This window comes from Schistocerca nitens, chromosome 2, assembly GCF_023898315.1.
Source record: "Schistocerca nitens isolate TAMUIC-IGC-003100 chromosome 2, iqSchNite1.1, whole genome shotgun sequence".
In the NCBI taxonomy this organism is placed as follows: Eukaryota; Metazoa; Arthropoda; class Insecta; order Orthoptera; family Acrididae; genus Schistocerca; species Schistocerca nitens.
In genome coordinates this window covers 129996939-130018313 of record NC_064615.1, presented here as the reverse complement: position 1 = coordinate 130018313, position 21375 = coordinate 129996939, and the positions used below count along the sequence as shown (strand labels likewise).

The 21375-nt window shown below is 47.1% G+C and overlaps 1 non-coding gene and 1 pseudogene across 1 annotated transcript; one reads left to right on the top strand and one right to left on the bottom strand.

Moving 5' to 3' along the window:
• The first annotated feature begins 961 nt into the window (after positions 1 to 961).
• Trnaw-cca (transfer RNA tryptophan (anticodon CCA)) lies at positions 962 to 1036 on the top strand. The gene has a single exon. It is a non-coding gene; the product is annotated as a tRNA-Trp (tRNA).
• Positions 1037 to 15508: 14472 nt separating this feature from the next.
• On the bottom strand, positions 15509 to 15626 carry LOC126238480 (5S ribosomal RNA; annotated as a pseudogene).
• Between the last annotated feature and the right edge of the window lie 5749 nt (positions 15627 to 21375).

Genomic DNA, 21375 nt, shown 5'->3' with positions numbered 1-21375 from the left:
GAATGTAACCGCTGTCACGATTTAGTTGTGGCTCCCTTACTCTAATCTCTATGGCTTCTTTGATGATACAGTCCAAGTATTTGGAAGTCTGTGTCAGGACTTTGGTTTGGTCATGATCCATACTGTGGAGTTACGACAGGCAATGCTCAGCGACTGCCGACTTACTGGGCTGTTGCAGTCTAGCGTGCCGTTGATGTTCTCGGCATCGGTTCTCAACGGTACGAATGGTCTCACCTATGTGTACACTGCCGTATTGGCAAGGTATCTGATAAACCCCTGATTTACGTGTCCTTGACACTATCAAGAAAGCCCTTGGTTTTGCTTGGAGGACGGAAGATGGTTTTCACTTGGTGTTTACGTAAAATGCGTCCAATTTTTCAGGATAAGGCCCCACAAAACGGAATAACAGCCAAGGCTGCCTCCTCCTGAGGTTCATCCTCAGTTTCTGCCGGTGCTGCAGGTGTGGGATGTAGAGCCTTCCGAATTGTCTCTTCCTTGTAACCGTTTCTCCGAAACACGGTCTTCAGAAGGTCCAATTCTTGAAACTTCCTGGCAGATTAAGACTGTGTGCTGGACCGAGACTCGAACTCGGGACCTTTGCCTTTCGCGGGCAAGTGCTCTACCAACTGAGCTACCCAAGCACGACTCACGCCCCGTCCTCACAGCTTTACTTGTGCCAGTACCTCGTCTCCTACCTTCCAAACTTTACAGAAGCTCTCCTGCGAACCTCGCAGAACGAGCACTCCTGAAAGAAAGGATATTGCGGAGACATGGCTTAGCCACAGCCTGGGGGATGTTTCCAGAATGAGATTTTCACTCTGCAGTGGAGTGTGCGCTGATATGAAACTTCCTGGCAGATTAAAACTGTGTGCCGGACCGAGACTCGAACTCGGGACCTTTGCCTTTCGCGGGCAAGTGTTCTAGCAACAGAAGTAAAGCTCTGAGGACGGGGCGTTAGTCGTGCTTGGGTAGCTCAGTTGGTAGAGCACTTGCCCGCCAAAGGCAAAGGTCCCGAGTTCGAGTCTCGGTCCGGCACACAGTTTTAATCTCCCAGGAAGTTTTATATCAGCGCACACTCCGCTGCAGAGTGAAAATCTCATTCTGGGTCCAATTCTTTGTTGGCTGTTCACCCGAGATTTGTTTAGTCGAAAATTTTTTTCCTGCGATCATGTAGATGGGGACACCGCTGTATACCTGTAGCACTGTGGTGCATGTCCGCCCCCTTAGCTGAGTGGTGCACGGTAGCTCAGCGTGTTCGGTCAGAGGGTTAGTTGCCCTCTGTAATAAAAAAACTAAGTTAACGTATCAACAACGAACTGAAACGGGTGTCTTTCGACGTCCACCCAGAGCAGATACAGCTAACGAATACGAGCAAAGTGAGATCGAAAAAAAAGAGAAAAAAAAGTGGTCAACGCGTCTGACTGCCATGCACAGGACCTGGGTTCGAACCCTATCCACAACAGAGATTTTCTCTGCTCGGGGACTCGGTGTTGCGTTGTCCTCATCATCATTTCATCATTATCGATACGCAAGTCGCCCACTGTGGCATCAGCTTGAAAACTTGCGACTCGGAGGCCGAACTTCACCAGGCGATCATTTCATTTAACTGTGGTAGAAAAGTTCAAATAGCTCTGAGCACTATGCGACTTAACTTCTGAGGTCATCAGTCGCCTAGAACTTAGAACTAATTAAACCGAACTAACCTAAGGACATCACCCACATCCATGCCCGAGGCAGGATTCGAACCTGCGACCGTAGCGGTCGCTCGGCTCCAGACTGTAGCGGCTAGAACCGCACGGCCACTCCGGCAGGCTAACTGTGGTAGATGTAAACTTCCTAAAACGTGTTAACTGCATGTATGGCAAAATTAAGTACCGTTTTGTTCTGTTAATGCAGACGGTAGAGTTCAAGGCGGCATTTAATCTGATCGACAGCCCCCAAACGCAGGCCAGAGGATTCCGGATTTGGCGTGGCGCAGGGCGGGGGGCGGCCGTAATGCCCCATCAGCGGCGCACCGGCGCCCAGCGTCTGACACGGCCGGCGGATTGCTGGAGGGGGTCGCAGCGGGGAATTGCGGCCAGCGGTAATATAGCAGCCATATTAACCGCCGCGGTAATCCACAAAGGCGACCAGATTGGCACCGACCCGGCCGCCATTACCGCGCTGCGCGCGCGCCAGACACGCGGCCGACCGCTCGGGCCATCCGTGCCCCGTGACCGACTAACTCCCTGTTTCATTTCCAGGATTACGCTAATGCTCCCCCCGGCTTCACTTTTATCATTTCGGGATTTCAATTTTCTTTCCTACTACTTCTCTTTTTTTTTTTCGCCGTCGTCCCCTTCCTTGTCCCAGGCCGCGCGTCCTTCTTTTTTTTTGTGTGCGACTGTCTCCGCCACCGCCCTGCCGCGTCCTCTCGGCTCGGTCCCCCGGCGCTGCCGCCCCCGCCGCCCCCGCCGCCCCCGCCGCCATTTCCAATCTGCGGCCCCCCGGCTCATCTGTCGCCGGATTACCCCGCTCCCGCCGCCGGCGTGGCCCTGCTCGACCCCCGGGAACAGCGCGCCTCGTCCAAGTCCTCATCCTGCCGGCCGGCCGCCCGCCGTCTTTTCAATTAGAGAGGGGCCCGGCTGCAGCTGCAGCTGGAGATGGAGCTACGAGGAACTGGAGCTGGAAGCTGGAAGCGGCGCCGCCGGACAGCCGGCCGGCATTAGCGGATGAGCAGAGCGGGCGGCCCGGCCCGGCCCTGGCACAATGCGGCCGCGGTAATCGCCGGGATTACTCGAGTGGAGCCCGGCGTGCGCTGCCCACTGGGTCACCTACGATGCGAAAACAATCCTGACCGCCCTACTCGATTTCAGCAAAGCAATCGGACCCGCCGAACAGGAGTGCGAATCCGCGCTGTACCTAGAGGCGAGTTGGCTAATACGGAGGTAGCGAGGTCGCTTGTCGCTAAGGCCGTCGGCACACGGACCGTGCATCCGAACGTTGAGCGTTGAGCGTGCCGAGTTTCTGACGTCATCGCGTGGAATGCGAGGCCCACGAGAAAGACAGGTCGCGGCGCGTACGTCACGAAGGTAGTCCTAAACTCGCTCGCTCGCTCTACTCAGCAGACAAAACGAGCTTCTAAACCTATTAACTCGCAGCTAAGCCGTCGGCACACGGACCGTGCTATCGAACGTTAACGTTCAGCGTGCCAAGTTCAACGTGTTGCTGAACGCTCAGGAATGATGCGACTTGAGCATACGGTACGTGGGCCCCAACGTGGTATACACGATCGCAACGCACTCCAGCGGCAGTGGAGGGATGTTTCTAGTTCGTAAAACACACTGTTTACTCAACGGGCGCGCGCAAAATTCCCATGTTAGCTCTATTAAAACGCACATTTCCCCTATCGTCCACGAAAAGGAAAGTACCATGTCCAATCAATAAGGACACAGGCTTATAGAAGTTCCATTACAAACAGTGTGGTATAAATTTGGAATACTTCTCTGCATAAGATAAACATTATATCATCATTCCCACATTTTAGTAAAACCCCAAGGTCAGTCTTACTTGACCACTGTTCCTACCCAGTAGCAGAATCTTTGCAACATGTGAATTACGAAGCGTATATGAAAAAGGAGCAAAATATCTTTATACAAGTAGCGCACGCTGTCCTGTAGATTAAGCCAATCAAACAATCGATACATCTACGAGGGGTGTCCAGAAAGTAAGTTCCGATCGGTGGCGAAATGGGAACGACTGTGAAAACCCGATGAAGCTTTGCACCCCTCAAAAAAAGGTGAACTTATATTTACATAACATCAAATATTATAGTATATACTTATATTAAACCAATAATAAATTATCAGAACCTAATAAAAACGCAAATGTTTGGAAGAAAAATTTGGAAGTGTTACGACGCGAACCACCGCCCCATCAAAAACTCATCATCGGACAGAGACGCTACTCACTACGCTAAACCAAAAACTGGGACCTTGCATTTAATCATATTATCTTACCCATTGCTAAAAACGTTAATCGTAGATAATTATGTTACTGATTGAAATTTAATTGTAACAAAAAGTACCAAGAACAATGCGTCTTGGGTGGATCTTCAGTGTGTCGCTGCCTTCAAATAGCCTACTTTCATGATGCGCAAGTCACAATAATTCTTTGGCTTCGAATATGATGATTCTCATTACTTTGTTCATCGAACCACACAACTAACAACGGGTTTTCCAGTGATTCTCAATTTGCTGGTGCTAAGAAACGGCATATATACATATAGGCTTGAAATGAATGCCAATATGGCGCCTCACAACTCTGTACTGAAGGGAGACGGCGTGTGTGTGACGTAGGTGGCGTTGTGCCATCTCATTGGTTAACGCTTAGACGCACGCTCAGAATATCTGACATGCCAGATATTGCTCTGCACGTTCGGAAAGACTCCCGAACGTGCTATTCCACGCTATGACGTTAGGCCGTCGGCACACGGACCGTGCATCCGAACGTTGAGCGTTGAGCGTGCCGAGTTTCTGACGTCATAGCGTGGAATAGCACGTTCGGGAGTCTTTCCGAACGTGCAGAGCAATATCTGGCATGTCAAATATTCTGAGCGTGCGCCTGAGCGTTGACCAATGAGATGGAACAACACCACCTACGTCACATACACGCCGTCTCCCTTCAGTACAGAGTTGTGAGGCGCCATATTGGCATTCATTTCAAGCCTATATGTATATATGCCGTTTCTAAGCACCAGTAAATTGAGAATCACTGGAAAACCCATTGTTAGTTGTGTGATTCGATCAACAAAATAATGAGAATCATCATATTCGAAGCCAAAGAATTATTGTGACTTGCGCATCATGAGAGTAGGCTATTTGAAGGCATCATATTCGAAGCCAAAGAATTATTGTGACTTGCGCATCATGAGAGTAGGCTATTTGAAGGCAGCAACACACTGAAGATCCACCCAAAACGCATTGTTCTTGGTACATTTTGTTACAATTAAATTTCAATTAGTAACATAATTATCTACGATTAACGTTTTTAGCAAGGGGTAAGATAATATGATTAAATACAGGGAGCCTGTGGTTGTTTTAGCTTATCGGCACGGTAGCTCAGTGTGTTCGGCCAGAGAGCTGTTTAGCCTCTATAATAAAAAAAACTGAGTGAAAGCATCAACAAAACGAACTTGAATGGATGTCATGTGACGTCCGCAACGACAAAACACAACGAACAAAATTTAAAAAATAAAAATTAAAAAAAAGGGTAGTGAGTAGCGTCTCTGTCCAGTAATGAGATTTTGACGGGGCGATGGTTCGCGTCGTAACACTACCAATTTTTTTCCTAACATTCGCGTTTCTATTAGGTTCTGATACTTTATTACTAGTTTAATATAAGTATATACTATAATATTTGATGTTATGTAAATAGAAGTTCAACTTTTTTTGAGGGGTGACTTTGTTCGATTGGCTTAATCCACAGGACATCTTGCGATACTTGTATAAAGATATTTTGCTCCTTTTTCTTTTAAGCTTCGTAATTCACATGTTGCAAAGATTCTGCTACTGGGTAGGAACAGTGATCAAATAAGGCTGACCTTGGGGTTTTACTAAAATTTGGGAATGATGAAATAATGTTTATCTTATACGGAGAAGTATTCCAAATTTGTACCACACTGTTTGTACTGGAACTTTTATAAGCCTGTATCCTTAGTGACTGGACATGGTACTTTCCTTTTCGTGGACGATGAAGGAAATGTGCGTTTCAATAGAGCTAACGTGGGAATTTTACGCGCGCTTGTTGAGTAAACAGTGTGATTTACGAACTTGAGACATCCCTCAACTGCCGCTGGAGTGCGTTGCGATCGCGTATACCACGTTGGGGCCCACGTATCGTATGCACAAGTCGCATCGTTCCTGAGCGTTCAGCAGCACGTTGAACTTGGCACGCTCAACGTTAGCGTTCGATAGCACGCTCCGTGTGCCGACGGCTTAGGGCCTTACACACGTGGGACGTGCTCCTCATCGTGAAATACTCCATTCGTGGTGGGTGCACGCTTTAGGGTCCCATACATGCTCCAGTTAGCGTTGGACTGTCTCAAGGAAGACTGCGGCTGGATGGACTGAAATGCCCCACGCACCTTGTAATGCAACAGAGATTCACCTATCGTAGTATACCATTCATCTACGAAGAGTGTCCAGAAAGTAAGTTCCGATCGGTCACGAAATGAAAACGACTATGAAAACCCGATGAAGCTTTGCACCGATGTTTTCGACAGTGTCTCTGGTACACCTGTCGGTTGCATCATTTCACTCTTTCAGTTCTGAGCGCCTGGTGAGCACATAAAGATGCGTAGAAAATAGTGTCTCCCGCCAAGTGTGAAGTCCTGGTGAGAGATTTCGCCTGATGTTATGCAGCCCACATTACAGAACTGTCATACGGTTCCCACTTTGTGACAGTTCTCGGTCGCAATCTGCAGGGGCAATGAAAATGCTCCTGCAGCGTTTTCGGTGGGAAGAATTTGATCACCCGCACTACAGCCCGTAATTGGCTCCCCGTTTTTCATCCCTGCTCACATTAACTACTGGCTATGAAGACAACATTTTCGCACAGACAACGAGCTATAGATGAGCCTAGAGAATTGGCGGGAAGCACAGGCGGCTGCCTTCTATGACGATGGTATTGTAAAGTTGGTACAACAGTACGACAAATGTCTAAGCCAGATTGGTGACTATGTAGAGCAGTGGCTGAAAGCTGTAGCTAACTGTTGCAGATAAAATATTTCTGATTATCACTGTGTTTTCCATTTCGCGATCAATCGGAACTTACTTTATGGACAGCCCTCATATTTACTGAACATCACGATACACCGTAATTTTAATGTGTGGTTATGCAGGGTGTCCCAAAAGTCTTTTCTTGATTACTACAAATATGCATAAGGCAGAAAATTTGACATTTCTTTCATCTTGAAGTGTAGGTTACATATTCTAGATGTTACGTGCGCACAGACACATACACACATTTAATAAATTTCGACATATGCTCTTTTCGTTGCCCGATGGATATCCAGGCGGTATTGTAATACCACCCATGTGTTGGTCAGCATTTCGTGAGGTATGGATGTTATGACATCAGTAATTCTGCGCCGTAATACTGCAATGTCGTTCACTACTGTTTGGTAAACTTGGTCCTCGACATAACATCAAAGGAACAAACCCACTGGTGTTATGTTTGGTGATCCTGGAGACCAGTTCATGCCACCATAACGCCCGATCCATCTTCCCAGAAATATTGTATCCAAACAGGCGCGAACATCTAATCCTCAATGAGGTGGAGCACCATCTTGTCCTGAATCTGTTGCACATCAGACAACTGCAATGTATCAAGATAGGTATTGGCTGTGATTGTCGTTTCACTGAATGAAAAAGGTTCTATGATTTTGTTGTGCCAAAGGCAGCGCCACACGTTCAGCTTAGGGCTGTCTCGGATGGTCTGTTTATGGTATGCTGCCTGGAAGATTGTTTTTGGTGACTACGTCTCGTGATACTGTCTGTGTGTGTGTGTTATGTTGACGAGTTACTCAACGGATTCATGTGACAAGTACCCTTTGGCTCCTGCAAGAAGCAATTTCCACCCCACACTACTACCGAATTCAGACAGACGCTCCTAATGTACCAAAAAGAAATGCCTGAAAAACGTTCAGCAATAAATAACTTCTGGAGTCGTCCTCTGTATGGAAAAGACACAAAAATATTTTATTTTCTTACATAACTAGTGGGATACTTGGGTACTGGAGTGTTGCTAGTTAGTGTAAGAAAAACATTAAACGAACGCAAAATATTATTTATTGCAAAATTTGAGAAAATCAAGTGAAACTAGTACCTATAAACTGATACACAAATTTCTGGGTTCTTTTCGGAACAGGAGGTTATCTCTTATGGATAGAAATCCTGTTAATGAAATTTATATACAAAGTGTGGGAAAGCTCTTTTATCCCTGTTCTTTAAGAATGTTATGTATTCGGCAGAACGGCTGAGAGCCGCACCTACTCAACTTGAATAATTATCTGATTGAATTTGTCTAAGTACGGTAGAGACTGTAGCGTGCGAAAGGTAATGGAGTGACGTGAATGAAGTCTGTTCTTTCTAATTCAGGAAAGGTGGGTCTCGCCTATACTGTAGCGCACAATACCATGAGCTGCGACGACTGCTGCCTGCGTCGTTCGCCGATGAAAAATAACAAAACTATCTCTTTCTATCTGGATTGACCTTCGCCAATCGAACTCTCACTACGCCTTGATGAAGCCAAGGGCTGCTATCTGCTCCTAGTCTAACTACTGGCGTGGTACACTGGTCAGATAACCAGTCCACTGCGATGCCACTCAGTGTTCGTTCGCAGGCACTAACTAATACTCTGTCTGTGTTCACACTGCACATTAAGTGTAGCACCCAACACAGTGAACAAATGCTTAATCGCGGGCAACTCAACATAGAGTATCACTCCGATTCGCTAGTGACAGAGGTGCTCTCTCAGTGGAGTACTGAGTAGAGACTTTGTTCCTCGGTCTCTGCATACATGCACGAGGGCACTCGCTCCCGCTACATGTTCCCTCTTCAAGAGTGTCACTGGAACAACCCCTCTCCATGCAAAAGCGAAAGGGTATATCATCTGTTGTCTTTCCCTCACTCCTCTGGCTCATTGCATCAGAAATTGTCCGCCAATCAGCTTTACTCTTACAAACGGGAGAATGGCGCTCCATTTAAGCCCACCAATCCGGAAACATATAGCATCTGTGTTAGGTGTTTACTGTCCACCTGTGAGAACTCTGAAACTGCGCACTAGGTCCATCAAAAAATGCGTATGCTGGGGCTCTCCCAAACAATACAGCGGATTTTGCTTTTAAGGTGAACACGCAGGCCATTATCCCTTTTCTCTGGCACAAGCTGTTTTGGTCCCTCAGCGGTTGGCCGGTCGGTGCAGCTGTATGCTAACTCACCCTCCTACAGACTTTCCAGCGGGCTGGTTGCCTCCGCTGAACAAAAACTCCTGTGGCTTTCGTGTCTTGAATGTTTGTGTACAGCAGCCTCGACTTTTTAATTTCGGTACGCACTTACGATTTATTTATTAGATTTGCATATCGATTAAATGGAAATATGTAAAATTGACTCTACCCTATCGAGTCTGGGCTCGAATGAAACGTCTTGATACACAGAATACGATGGTGAGGTCGGAATATGTAAGAAAGGTCAGGAGACCACGGCACTTACAATACCAAAGGACACATTGGGTTTTCTCTTGGTTATAGTATGTATTGTTCGCAAATAGTGTCTGAATCCGCTGTTGTTACGTCACTGGGCTCTGTAACAAAAAAATTATCACTAAGTATGCATATGTACAAAACCCTGAAGGGGTCACAAGGAATTCAAGATAGAAAGTATTTGTCTATGCGTCACATTTCATGCCTGACGAATGTTCGTAATCAGGGAATGACTTCTGGGACTTCCAATATACCTATGATCATATATTAATATTCAATTTACAGTAATTATAATTTAATTACAAATAACTTCCGGGAATTCAGCCAGGTAACACTTTCAGCGACCGCCGATATTTCGGCGGGAGAACACCCCGCCATTTTCAAGGCAAACTGCAACGGACAGGCGGCGTGCATGCAAATTTAATACCTCGGTTCTGCGACAGAAGCAGGAAAGATAACACACACACTGAACACTAGTGCCACCAAAGATGACCAAAGTCAGAGCTATCGATAGTGAGACTATGAATTCACAGGTGAGGCAGCATTGACTCTGTTCCTCTGTTTTTTGACAAGGGAGAGAGCTGGATTCCAAAAGAGTTTAAACAGAAACCTCCATCCCTGTTAACGAGGTTGCTCGCTAGTTTAATCTCAACTGCCTCCTTAATGACACTGTCCCAATAGCTGGACGTGCATGCCAATATCTCGGTGTTATTATATAACATGGGGTGACCAGTATCCAAGCAATGTTCGGCAATAGCAGATCTATTTGGCTGCTGTAATCGTGTGTGCCGTTTATGCTCAGTACATCTGTCCTCCACGGTCCTGATAGTTTGACCAATATATGCCATACCGCAGCTACAGGGAATACGATACACACCTGCCTTACGCAATCCAAGATCATCCTTAACGGAACTCAAAAGTGCTCTAATTTTAGATGGAGGTCGGAAAACACATTTCACATCGTATTTCCGTAAAATACGACCGATCTTATTGGACGTGTTTCCTACGTAAGGCACTATCGATTACAGCAGCCAAATAGATCTGCTATTGCCGAACATTGCTTGGATACTGGTCACCCCATGTTATATAATAACACCGAGATATTGGCATGCACGTCCAGCTATTGGGACAGTGTCATTAAGGAGGCAGTTGAGATTAAACTAGCGAGCAACCTCGTTAACAGGGATGGAGGTTTCTGTTTAAACTCTGTTTGGAATCCGGCTCTCTCCCTTGTCAAAAAACAGAGGAACAGAGTCAATGCTGCCTCACCTGTGAATTCATAGTCTCACTATCGATAGCTCTGACTTTGGTCATATTTGGTGGCACTAGTGTTCAGTGTGTGTGTTATCTTTCCTGCTTCTGTCGCAGAACCGAGGTATTAAATTTGCATGCACGCCGCCTGTCCGTTGCAGTTTGCCTTGAAAATGGCGGGGTGTTCTCCCGCCGAAATATCGGCGGTCGCTGAAAGTGTTACCTGGCTGAATTCCCGGAAGTTATTTGAAAGTTGTATACGCCAGGAGAAACTCAGGTCTCATAATTTAATTACTTTGAGACAACTCCTAGAGAAATTAGTTGTTGCATGTCATAAGAACGTAGGCTGATGTTAAAGAGAATCGTTAGGCGAAGTAATGTGGAAGAAAGTAGCGTACTGCAGCAAGCCTATTCACGAATGATGACATATATTTGAAGTTCTCTGGTGTTGTAGATACTGTGTTGATTAATATAACACTAGACAATTCACTTGAAGAGAAATGGACATCCCTAAAAAGGGAAGTCACAGAATTTGGACAGATAAATGTACAACAAGGAAGGCAACTGCATAGAAACTTCAGATAACTGAACAAATAACTCAGCTGTTGTCGAAAGGAGCAAATACGAAAACGGTTTAGGAAAAGAAAGATATACAGCAACTTAGAATGAAATCAACAGCAAATGCAGGGAAGCTAAAGTGAAGTAGCTGTAGGAAAAATATGAAGAAATCGGAAAGGAAATTGTCGTTGAAAGGACAGATCCCTGCATATATATATACAGGGTGTTACAAAAAGGTATGGCCAAACTTTCAGGAAACATTCCTCAGACACAAAGAAAGAAAATATGTTATGTGGACATGTGTACTTTCCATGTTAGAGCTCATTTTATTACTTCTCTTCAAATCACATTAATCATGGAATGGAAACACACAGCAACAGAACGTACCAGCGTGACTTCAAACACTTTGTTACAGGAAATGTTCAAAATGCCCTCCGTTATCGAGGATACATGCATCCACCCTCCGTCGCATGGAATCCCTGATGCGCTGATGCAGCCCTGGAGAATGGCGTATTGTATCACAGCCGTCCACAATACGAGCACGAAGAGTCTCTACATTTGGTACCGGGGTTGCGTACACAAGAGCTTTCAAATGCCCCCATAAATGAAAGTCAAGAGGGTTGAGGTCAGGAGAGCGTGGAGGCCATGGAATTGGTCCGCCTCTACCAATCCATCGGTCATCGAATCTGTTGTTCAGAAGCGTACGAACACTTCGACTGAAATGTGCAGGAGCTCCATAGTGCATGAACCACATGTTTTGTCGTACTTGTAAAGGCACATGTTCTAGCAGCACAGGTAGAGTATCCCATATGAAATCATGGTAACGTGCTCCATTGAGCGTAGGTGGAAGAACATGGGGCCCAATCAAGACATCACCAACAATGCCTGCCCAAACGTTCACAGAAAATGTGTGTTGATGACGTGATTGCACAATTGCGTGCGAATTCTCGTCAGCCCACACGTGTTGATGGTGAAAATTTACAATTTGATCACGTTGGAATGAAGCCTCATCCGTAAAGAGAGCATTTGTACTGAAATGAGGATTGACACATTGTTGGATGAACCATTCGCAGAATTGTACCCGTGGAGGCCAATCAGCTGCTGATAGTGCCTGCACACGCTGTACATGGTACGGAAACAACTGGTTCTCCCGTAGCACTCTCCATGAGGTGACGTGGTCAACGTTACCTTGTAAAGCAGCAACTTCTCTGACGCTGACATTAGGGTCATCGTCAACTGCAGGAAGAATTGCCTCGACCATTGCAGGTGTCCTCGTCGTTCTAGGTCTTCCCCAGTCGCGAGTCATAGGCTGGAATGATCCGTGCTCCCTAAGACGCCGATCAATTGCTTCGAACGCCTTCCTGTCGGCACACCTTCGTTCTGGAAATTTAGAAACTTAGTTTTAAAACGGCTATTGCCCCGTGCTAATCCATGCATCAAATGGGCATCTGCCAACTCCGCATTTGTAAACATTGCACTGACTGCAAAACCACGTTCGTGATCAACACTAACATTTTGATGCTACGTACTGATGTGCTTGATGCTAGTACTGTAGAGCAATGAGTCGCATGTCAACACAAGCACCGAAGTCAACATTACCTTCCTTCAATTGGGCCAACTGGCGGTGAATCGAGGAAGTACAGTACATACTAAAATGAGCTCTAACATGGAAATTTAGTGTTTCCGGACACATGTCCTGCCGGCCGGAGTGGCCTTGCGGTTCTAGGCGCTACAGTCTGGAACCGCGCGACCGCTACGGTCACAGGTTCGAATCCTGCCTCGGGCATGGATGTGTGTGATGTCCTGATAACCTCAGATGTTAAGTCTCATAGTGCTCAGAGCCATTTTGACACATGTCCACATAACATCTTTTCTTTATTTGTGTGTGAGGAATGTTTCTTGAAAGTTTGGCCGTACCTTTTTGTAACACCCTGTACATAGTAACTTTTGAACGCTATTAAGGTAAATACATTGTTTGTTATCTATCAAAATCTTTCATTTGCTAACTATGACTAACAGTAGTTAGTGCCTTCAGTAGTTAGAATCTTTTATTTAGATGGCAGTATTGGCGCTCGCTGTATTGCAGTAGTTCGAGTAACGAAGATTTTTGTGAGGTAAGTGATTCAGGAAAGGTATAGGTTATTGTTAGACAGGGCCATTCTTTTGTAGGGATTATTGAAAGTCTGATTGTGTTGCGCTAATAATATTGTGTGTCAGTTTAGTGATGATCAGAATAAGTAAACAGAGAAATTTCTGAGCTGAAAGTCGCCCGGTGTCGGCAGATAAATACGTTATAGATAGTGCCAGTGTTTTTCAGAAGAACGATGTAATATTCCTTGGGACATCTATGCATGCGAGTTTCAATTAAAATTTATCTGCGGACACCGACCGAGCGACTTTCAAATAAATAAAATGTCTCGCCTGTACGGGGACAGACATAATGGATGTGCGAGTACAGGTTGCAGACAAATGGTTGACCACATATGAAAATTTTGGCCTAGCCGTGAAACGTGCTCAAATAGCCAAATGATAAGGCAAACGCTCGCGATAAGCCGGAAATCCGAGTTCGAGTCTCTGTCCACCACAAACTTTCAGTGTCGGCATTCCATTATACAGCTGATGGTTGCCAAATTAGGAACTGCGAGTACATTTCACGTACTAAAATGAAGAGGTTCTCACAGGATCACAGGAGGGGACACAGTGGCAGGCTCCAGCAAACCAGTCAGAAGATTGATGTCTGCTTCACGCTACCGCGAAGCTATACCTGTAGATATTTAAACGGTGTGGCAGCGAACATTAATCTTGTAATGTAATAAGATCGTTTTCGTTGTCTTGTTGACCCACTGAACGTACAGAACTCCTCCACGCACCACCCCCCTGCACAGTTATGAAAACTAATGAGATATCATGTTAAAAAAAAGCGCTATATCGACCACATTCGGAGACATACGAGCGTCTTCCTGAGACAATAACTTACCGGCTCGGCCTCGTGTAGCAGCCGCCGTTTCCTGAGAGCGGAGGAGAGGTACAGCCAGCGCTCCTGGCGGTGGTAAACGACACCAGCGCCGGCGCCGGCGACGGCGACCGCCCGCACGCGCGAGTTCTCAGCGTGTCTCCCGCTCTTATCCGGACAGCCATCGCGGCGCGGCCGTATTTATGAGGAATTCGCTGGGGGCATTTGTCAGCCCCGGGCCGCTGCCACTGTTTTACGTGCCGGCCGCTGGCCGCGACAAACGACCGCCCATATATCGCGTGTGTTAATTCGGCGTCGCGCGTGGCCGCGCTCTCCCACGAAGCTACCTGCGTGTGCCTCCTCTAGTGTACAACAAGCGGCCGCCACTCCTGTGAGTATCCACACTTCTACTGTAGGATTTGCAGCCAGTATCTGGCCGCACAAACTGCGGCACAATCGGTACAAGCCAAACCTACACGCAGATGAGTGTGTTGCTAAGGTTCGCACGAGCCTTTGAGGAAACATTGGTGGCGGTACTGTTAGTCGCACTTTAAGTATGCCCGATATACAGGGTGAACACTAATAAAACCGGTAAACTGCAGGGACGAATTCCTGACTAGAAATGGAAGATAAAAGGTCCTATGAACATGTAACCGGAAATGCATCGTTGCTATGGTAGATGGCGCTGACGAATGAAACTTCCTCTGCCCACGTGCCGAGTGGAACTTCTGTGTTGCAGTCTGTGTGAGTGACGCAGAGTACTGTTACCTCCAGAATGGTCCAGTATTCATGTTGGGAACAAGCCGAGATGGTGTTTTTGTATGATCAAGCAGATAGAAACGGTCGAGAGTTAGCACGGCTATACCAAAACGAATACTATCGCAGACATCAACCACATCACACAATATTTCAAGCCCTTTTCGGGCGTTTGGGCAATCATGGGCCCTTTCAGACAGAGGAACATGTAGGAAGTTGAAATGTTTTGCGATGTGGTTGGTGTATGTGAAGGTACTTGTCTTGGTATAGCCGTGGTACCTCTCGAACGCCGGCCGGTGTGGACGAGCGGTTCTAGGCGCTTCAGTCTGGAACTGCGCAACCGTTACGGTCGCAGATTCGAATCCTGCCTCGGGCATGGATGTGTGTGATGTCCTTAGGTTAGTCAGGTTTAAGTAGTTCTAGGTTCTAGGGGACTGATGACCTCAGATGTTAAGTCCCATAGTGCTCAGAGCCATTTGAACCTCTCGAACGTTTTCATCTGCTTCGCCGTACACAAACACCGTCTCGGCTTGTTCCCAACGTGAATAACAACTCAATTCCGTCCGAACAGGCCATGAATGCCAAACGGTACCGACCGGCCGCCGTGTCATCCTCAGCCCACAGGCGCCACTGAATGCGGATATGGAGGGGCATGTGGTCAGCACACCGCTATCCAGGCCGTATGTCAGTTTACGAGACCGGAGCCGCTACTTCTCGGTTTTCCTCACAAGGGCTGAATGCACCCCGCTTGCCAACAGCGCTCGGCAGACCGGATGGTCACCCATCCAAGTGCTAGCCCAGCCCGACAGCGCTTAACTTCGGTAATCTGACGGGAACCGGTGTTACCACTGCGGCAAGGCCGCTGGCCCCCAACATGAACACCGCTGCGCCAAGTAACGCAAGTAACACACGACACGTGGGCAGAAGAACTTTCATTCGTCAGCTCCATCTACCGTGGCAACGATGCATTTCCGGACATATGTTCATAGAATCTTTTTTCCTCCATTTGCATTCAGGAATCCGTCCCTGCAGCTTTTTGGTTTTATTAGTGTTCACATTGTATACACAGACCGATCGGCGGTTCAAAAGAATGAAGGGAACACTTGTATGTTAAATCTGTTTCGATACAGTCGGTACCTGTGGTCTTTCTGCTTAGCTTGGGATCTTCGCTTTCATTTTAGGTAACATTAAACTCATTCGCCATCTATTGGCTGTGTTATGTATTACAGTGTCAGGTGACCCTCTCAGAAGGAAGTTTTCTTTCTCTGTAGTGTGCGCTGAAGAGATCATCCTTGATGACTTATTCTTCTAGGATCGGATGTAAGGATAAAAGGAAAACACTTCCTTTATTACACATTCAGTTAGGCTTGGGCACTTAGTGGGTCCTTTTGCCTGCTGTCTTTGGTGGTATCTATCTCCCGTGGAGGGTTAGATGTGTCTAGGCTGTTATGTGTGACTGCTTCCTCGTGTTATGACAGATCACCTATGGGGGGTGAAACGTTATTGACTTCGGTACTCCATACTTGTGCCTTCTTGCAGGGTTTACCGTTCCTACAGATTCTAATTGTCAAACTTCGTCCCTAAGGGCATCAATTTTGTCAAAAGCTCGTAGAGCCTTGTCATGGACCTTCTCTTGTGTAGTGGTCTCGTGGAGTGCGGTGCGGATGTCGACTTTTCTTGACCACCATGGAGCTCCTGTTATCCATCGGTAGCAAATGTTTTGCAGCGCTTGGAGTTAGTTGTAGTTGGAGACGCACGTAGTTCCCCACGAGGTGGAGCCATATAACATTGTGGGTTCCACCGTTGCCTTATACAATTAGAGTTTAGTCTTAGGGTTGAGATCCTTACTCTTCAGTAACGGAATCAATGACTTGGCCATCTTCTGGGCTGCAGTCTTCTTGTCGTCAATATGCTGCGTGAAGAGCAATTTTTTGTCATGGTAGACACCGAGGTACTTCACTCCCGGCGACCATGGGATAAATTGATCAGATATTTGGAGTCTGTCGTTGAGACCTGGTTTCCTCCGTGTAAACATAACGGCTGCCGTCTTGGGCAGATTGATCGTTATCTTATTTTGCAGCGCCTAGCGTTCCATTACATCAAGTTGCCGTTGCATCCTAGCGATTAGCTGGTCCAAGTGTCGTCGAGCCGTCAGAAAGGCCGTATCGTCCGCATAAAATCTCGCCGTAACATGGGCGACTGTTGGAATGCCATTTATCGCTGAGGCGAAGTGACAGAGCCCTGCGGAATTCCAGCGGAGATGAGTTTCATTTCGGAGTTTTTATCGTCGACTCGGACATACGGTTTCCTGTCCTGCAGAAAGTTGTCTATGAGTCCAATGTAACAATCCGCAATAGGGGTAGTGCGATGTAGTTTGATGATAAGGCTGGGCCGCCACACCTTATCGTATGCTTTTTCGATGTCAAGGAATACACCAATTGTGAAGTGCTGCTTGTTGTATCCTTCTTGTATCCATTGGGTGATCCGTAGAAGTTGAAGTTCGGGTCGTGTAACATCATGCGCTGTAAGCGTATCATGGAGCATCTTCAACAGCACCCTCTAGAGCACATTGCCAAGGGTTGGAAAGAGGCTAATTGGCCGGAAACTGCTGGGTTCTGCTAGTCTTTTCCTGGCTTTGGGATTGGAACTGTTCGAGCCGTCTTCGATGCCATAGGAAAATATCCCTGCAGGGGACAGCTGTTGAAAATTCGGGTAAGGAGCACAGTTGGCTTCCTGGGCAGCTGTTTCAAATCGGTGTTGCTTATGGAGTCGGTGCCTGGCGCGTTATTCCGAGTATTCCGGATAATTTTGCGGATCTCTGCTGGTGTGGTGAGTTGGGGGCGGCTCTGCACAGGCGTGGTACGAAAATCAGTCCATTCTGCTGTAACGACGGCTTCCTGTTCTTGCAAGCGGACGTCGTTTACGGGGGTCGCTGGGTACAATTGTTCTTGGTAAGTCGTAGCATACAGCTCCGCCTGGGCGAGTTCGTCATAGAGGAAGCCACTGGTCGTCTGATGGTTCGTTTAGGTGGCCGCTGGTGTCATATGTTCTTGACTACCTGCCACTCTTCTTAGTTCGAAGTAAGAATTCATCCGTCTTATCTTCCCACACCTGCTGTCGCCACTCGGCGACTCTCCTGTGCACTTCTCGTGTTAAGACGTGTGGTTCTCGTCGATCGATAGGGTATCTATAGCGAAGCCAACGTCTCCTGCTCCTGTTTCTCTGTTTCTTCAATTCTTGGAGTAGAGGCGGGAACTCGTCGCAAGCTGCTACAGGGTAGACCGAGTGAGTAGTTGCCCTCCGTTTGGCTAGAAGGAAGTGGGTACCGGTGTCCGAGTATTTCCTAGTGAGGTTGAAATGGTTCAAATGGCTCTGAGCACTATGGGACTCAACTGCTGAGGTCATTATTCCCCTAGAACTTAGAACTAGTTAAACCTAACTAACCTAAGGACATCACAAACACCCATGCCCGAGGCAGGATTCGAACCTGCGATCGTAGCGGTCTTGCGGTTCCAGACTGCAGCGCCTTTAACCGCACGGCCACTTCGGCCGGCAGTGAGGTTGAAAGAAAGATTACTGTTAATGGAGTAAAAGATCCATGCAGTGGACACCAAATGAAAAAAAGCTACTCCTTATGTTTCTGATCTAGACTGCCATAAAAATGTGAAGGAACTGTTAATCTGAACTCAGGGAGAAGTAGTCTAATTCATAATCGATTTACTGATCTTAAACAAGACAAGACAACAAAATTACTAAAGAAACATCATACAAAAATATTTATTCAACAAAAGCCTTAATAACATGTGATCTATGGTGGACAAAGTGATCTGCTGGGGATCGACACACGACACTAACCAGAACACTACTCGCGCTATCTCACTTCATACACGTGAATCCAGGTTATGGCATCAAACTACGCCACCACCAAGCGTCTTTATTCTACCATACAAAAAAAGGAAAAATATGGTTCGAAAGAACAGGGTGCTAAAAAATAGATATTATAGCCCTACTTTGCAGCAGCGAATACTTTACCATCCTACTGGTCAAGGCACCACACTACGATGCGTTCAGCGACTGAAGTCATGGACGGCGGCCATCTTTTATTAAATGCGCGTTCCCGAAAAATGCAAGTACGCGGTCTCGCGTTCAGTTAATTCAGAACGCAGGTACTTCCCTAAGAGCCTCTAAAACTCCGATGGATTCCAGTGTGCAGGTGGACCCGTTTACTGGTCTGCCAAACCAATTTGACTCCGTGCCACGACTGTGCGTGTCGGAATACGTCAAATATTTGGACGGCCGACTCAAGACAAATAAGTACACCCACGCGTCACTCGTTGTGACCGTGATGATATAAGCAGTACCTCTGATGGTTCAGAAGGTGACTGGCACAGACTCTAAATCGCGCCCTAGTAAAGGACACAAGTCTCACCATTTAGGTAGAGACCTGTAGTTCTTTACTAGTGAAGCGCCAGTACAAGAGACTTGTACAAAAGTGACGATCTCCCTTTCTCTGTGTTGCCTCGTAAGCTCGGTTCCAAAAGCGCATTTCTCTTTTTTGACCTCCCCCAATTTCGCACAAGCCAATCACAAGCTGGAGCCTGGCATTCTAAGCTCGGTGAATGATCTTCGCACCTCAAACCGATTTGACCAGTCAGAGACTTAAAGTTAATTGGCAGAAAACGGAAAAATTTCAGCTTTGCGGCCTCTTTCCCAAACGTTTGCATTGTCTTTTGCTAACACAATACAGGGTGGAAGCACAGCCCTCCATAAACAGCTTGTTATCTCCCCTGTTGCGTCCATTTCAAAGTTTGCAAAGAACGGCCATAAACTTGCACTGACAAAAGATGTTTTGAAACAGAGTCTGCACTTCTGGGCACCATGTCTTCCTGTCCCACGTACATTTGCAGAACGTTTACATTTCTCTTGGCGGCTTGCTCGCTAACAAGGCCTAAAATGCTCTGTCGGCGACTTTTCGGCGCTAGGCCGTTTACCTGGACGTCTGACCCTGTCCGTGGCGCCAAGCTAATGTGTTCTGCACAATAAAACCGTGGCACGGGGCCGTCTGGAAATGTCTCTTCATCGTTCTCCAGAAAAAACGCGCTTTGTCGCCCCACCAATGCCGTGCATTTACTGCAGTCATTTAAGTCGGCACCCTGTTCCTTTGAACACAGGTAAAGCTTACCATATTTCTTTCCCTAGACCACGCAAACAAGACCATAAACTGCTACCCACCATTTCATCACAATGTATGAAGTCAAATCGCCGTAGATCGTATTCCCTACACCAAATCAGAAGTGAGAGTGCCCTGCAGTCTCTCAAGGTACACAGATGGCACTTGTCATTTGTAGACGGTGTATTCAACCAAGCACATGCGATGCGACACCTTAATGCAGTGCAAGTTGCAAGGGCGGTCTGTTTGATCCAAAAAGAACGGGCTTTTGGTCGTGTGCTGCAGATACCAATGTCTCTCCATGTTTCATCTATAGGCTGTGGACACGCTGCAGGGCGACAGATCAGTACACAAGGCACATTGGAAAATGTCGCCGACGCATAACAACACAGGTGAAGACCGATATACGGCCATCCCTGCGTTGCGGCGTAGTTCGGGTAACGCCAGAGCAGCCCAAGACCATCACAAAAGGGCCACTGGAGCCGTTGGGTCCGACAAGATGCTAACGAACAGGTTACGGGAAAGGACATTAAATCCAGCAGCTAGCCTTCAGTTCTGCCGTTTGGATGTCAACTGACAACTTCGTCACAAGCAAAACGTGTTATTCACAAATAAATCCAGATATCTTCTGACGCAAAGTAATGTCCTTGTTGATGTGCAGAGACCAGTGGTGAGCAGTACCTGCCAAATTATGTGGAAATTGACAGATTTACAAGGTTCTGCGATGTCGTGCAGAGGCTTCAGTGTTCACGGCCATACTGATCTTGTCACTGTCCATTGATCCCTTACCGCCAGGCAGTACATCGAACAGATCCCGTTGGACCGTGCGGTGACTGGTGCAAACCTTGGTGGCCCTGAATTCCTTCTAATGCCAGGGCCTATGTGGCAAGTGTCAGCAGGATGTCTTGCAAAGCCTGGATACTGAAGTAATGGAATATCTGACGATGATTTTCGACCTAAACCATACCGTGCATATGTGGGACATGCTGGACAGATGTGTCTGTGGACATCCTGTTCCGCCACAGACTCTCAAACCAGCAGGAGACTTACATGTGTTTCCCATCAAGAGCAGGCTGCGGCGGGTGGTGTGGCTGATCCATTAAGTCCCAAACACTGGTAATGCGGATGACAGCACTGGATCACCTGTGACTCAATTTTATGGCTGAGGCACAGTGGCTTCGGCACTGTTTGGGGATTTTGTAGGTTTCCTACAACGCCGGTTCTTGAGATTTAGCATGTGCCCCCAGCAAGTGGAGATTCATTTTCTTAGAGATACACTCCTGGAAATGGAAAAAAGAACACATTGACACCGGTGTGTCAGACCCACCATACTTGCTCCGGACACTGCGAGAGGGCTGTACAAGCAATGATCACACGCACGGCACAGCGGACACACCAGGAACCGCGGTGTTGGCCGTCGAATGGCGCTAGCTGCGCAGCATTTGT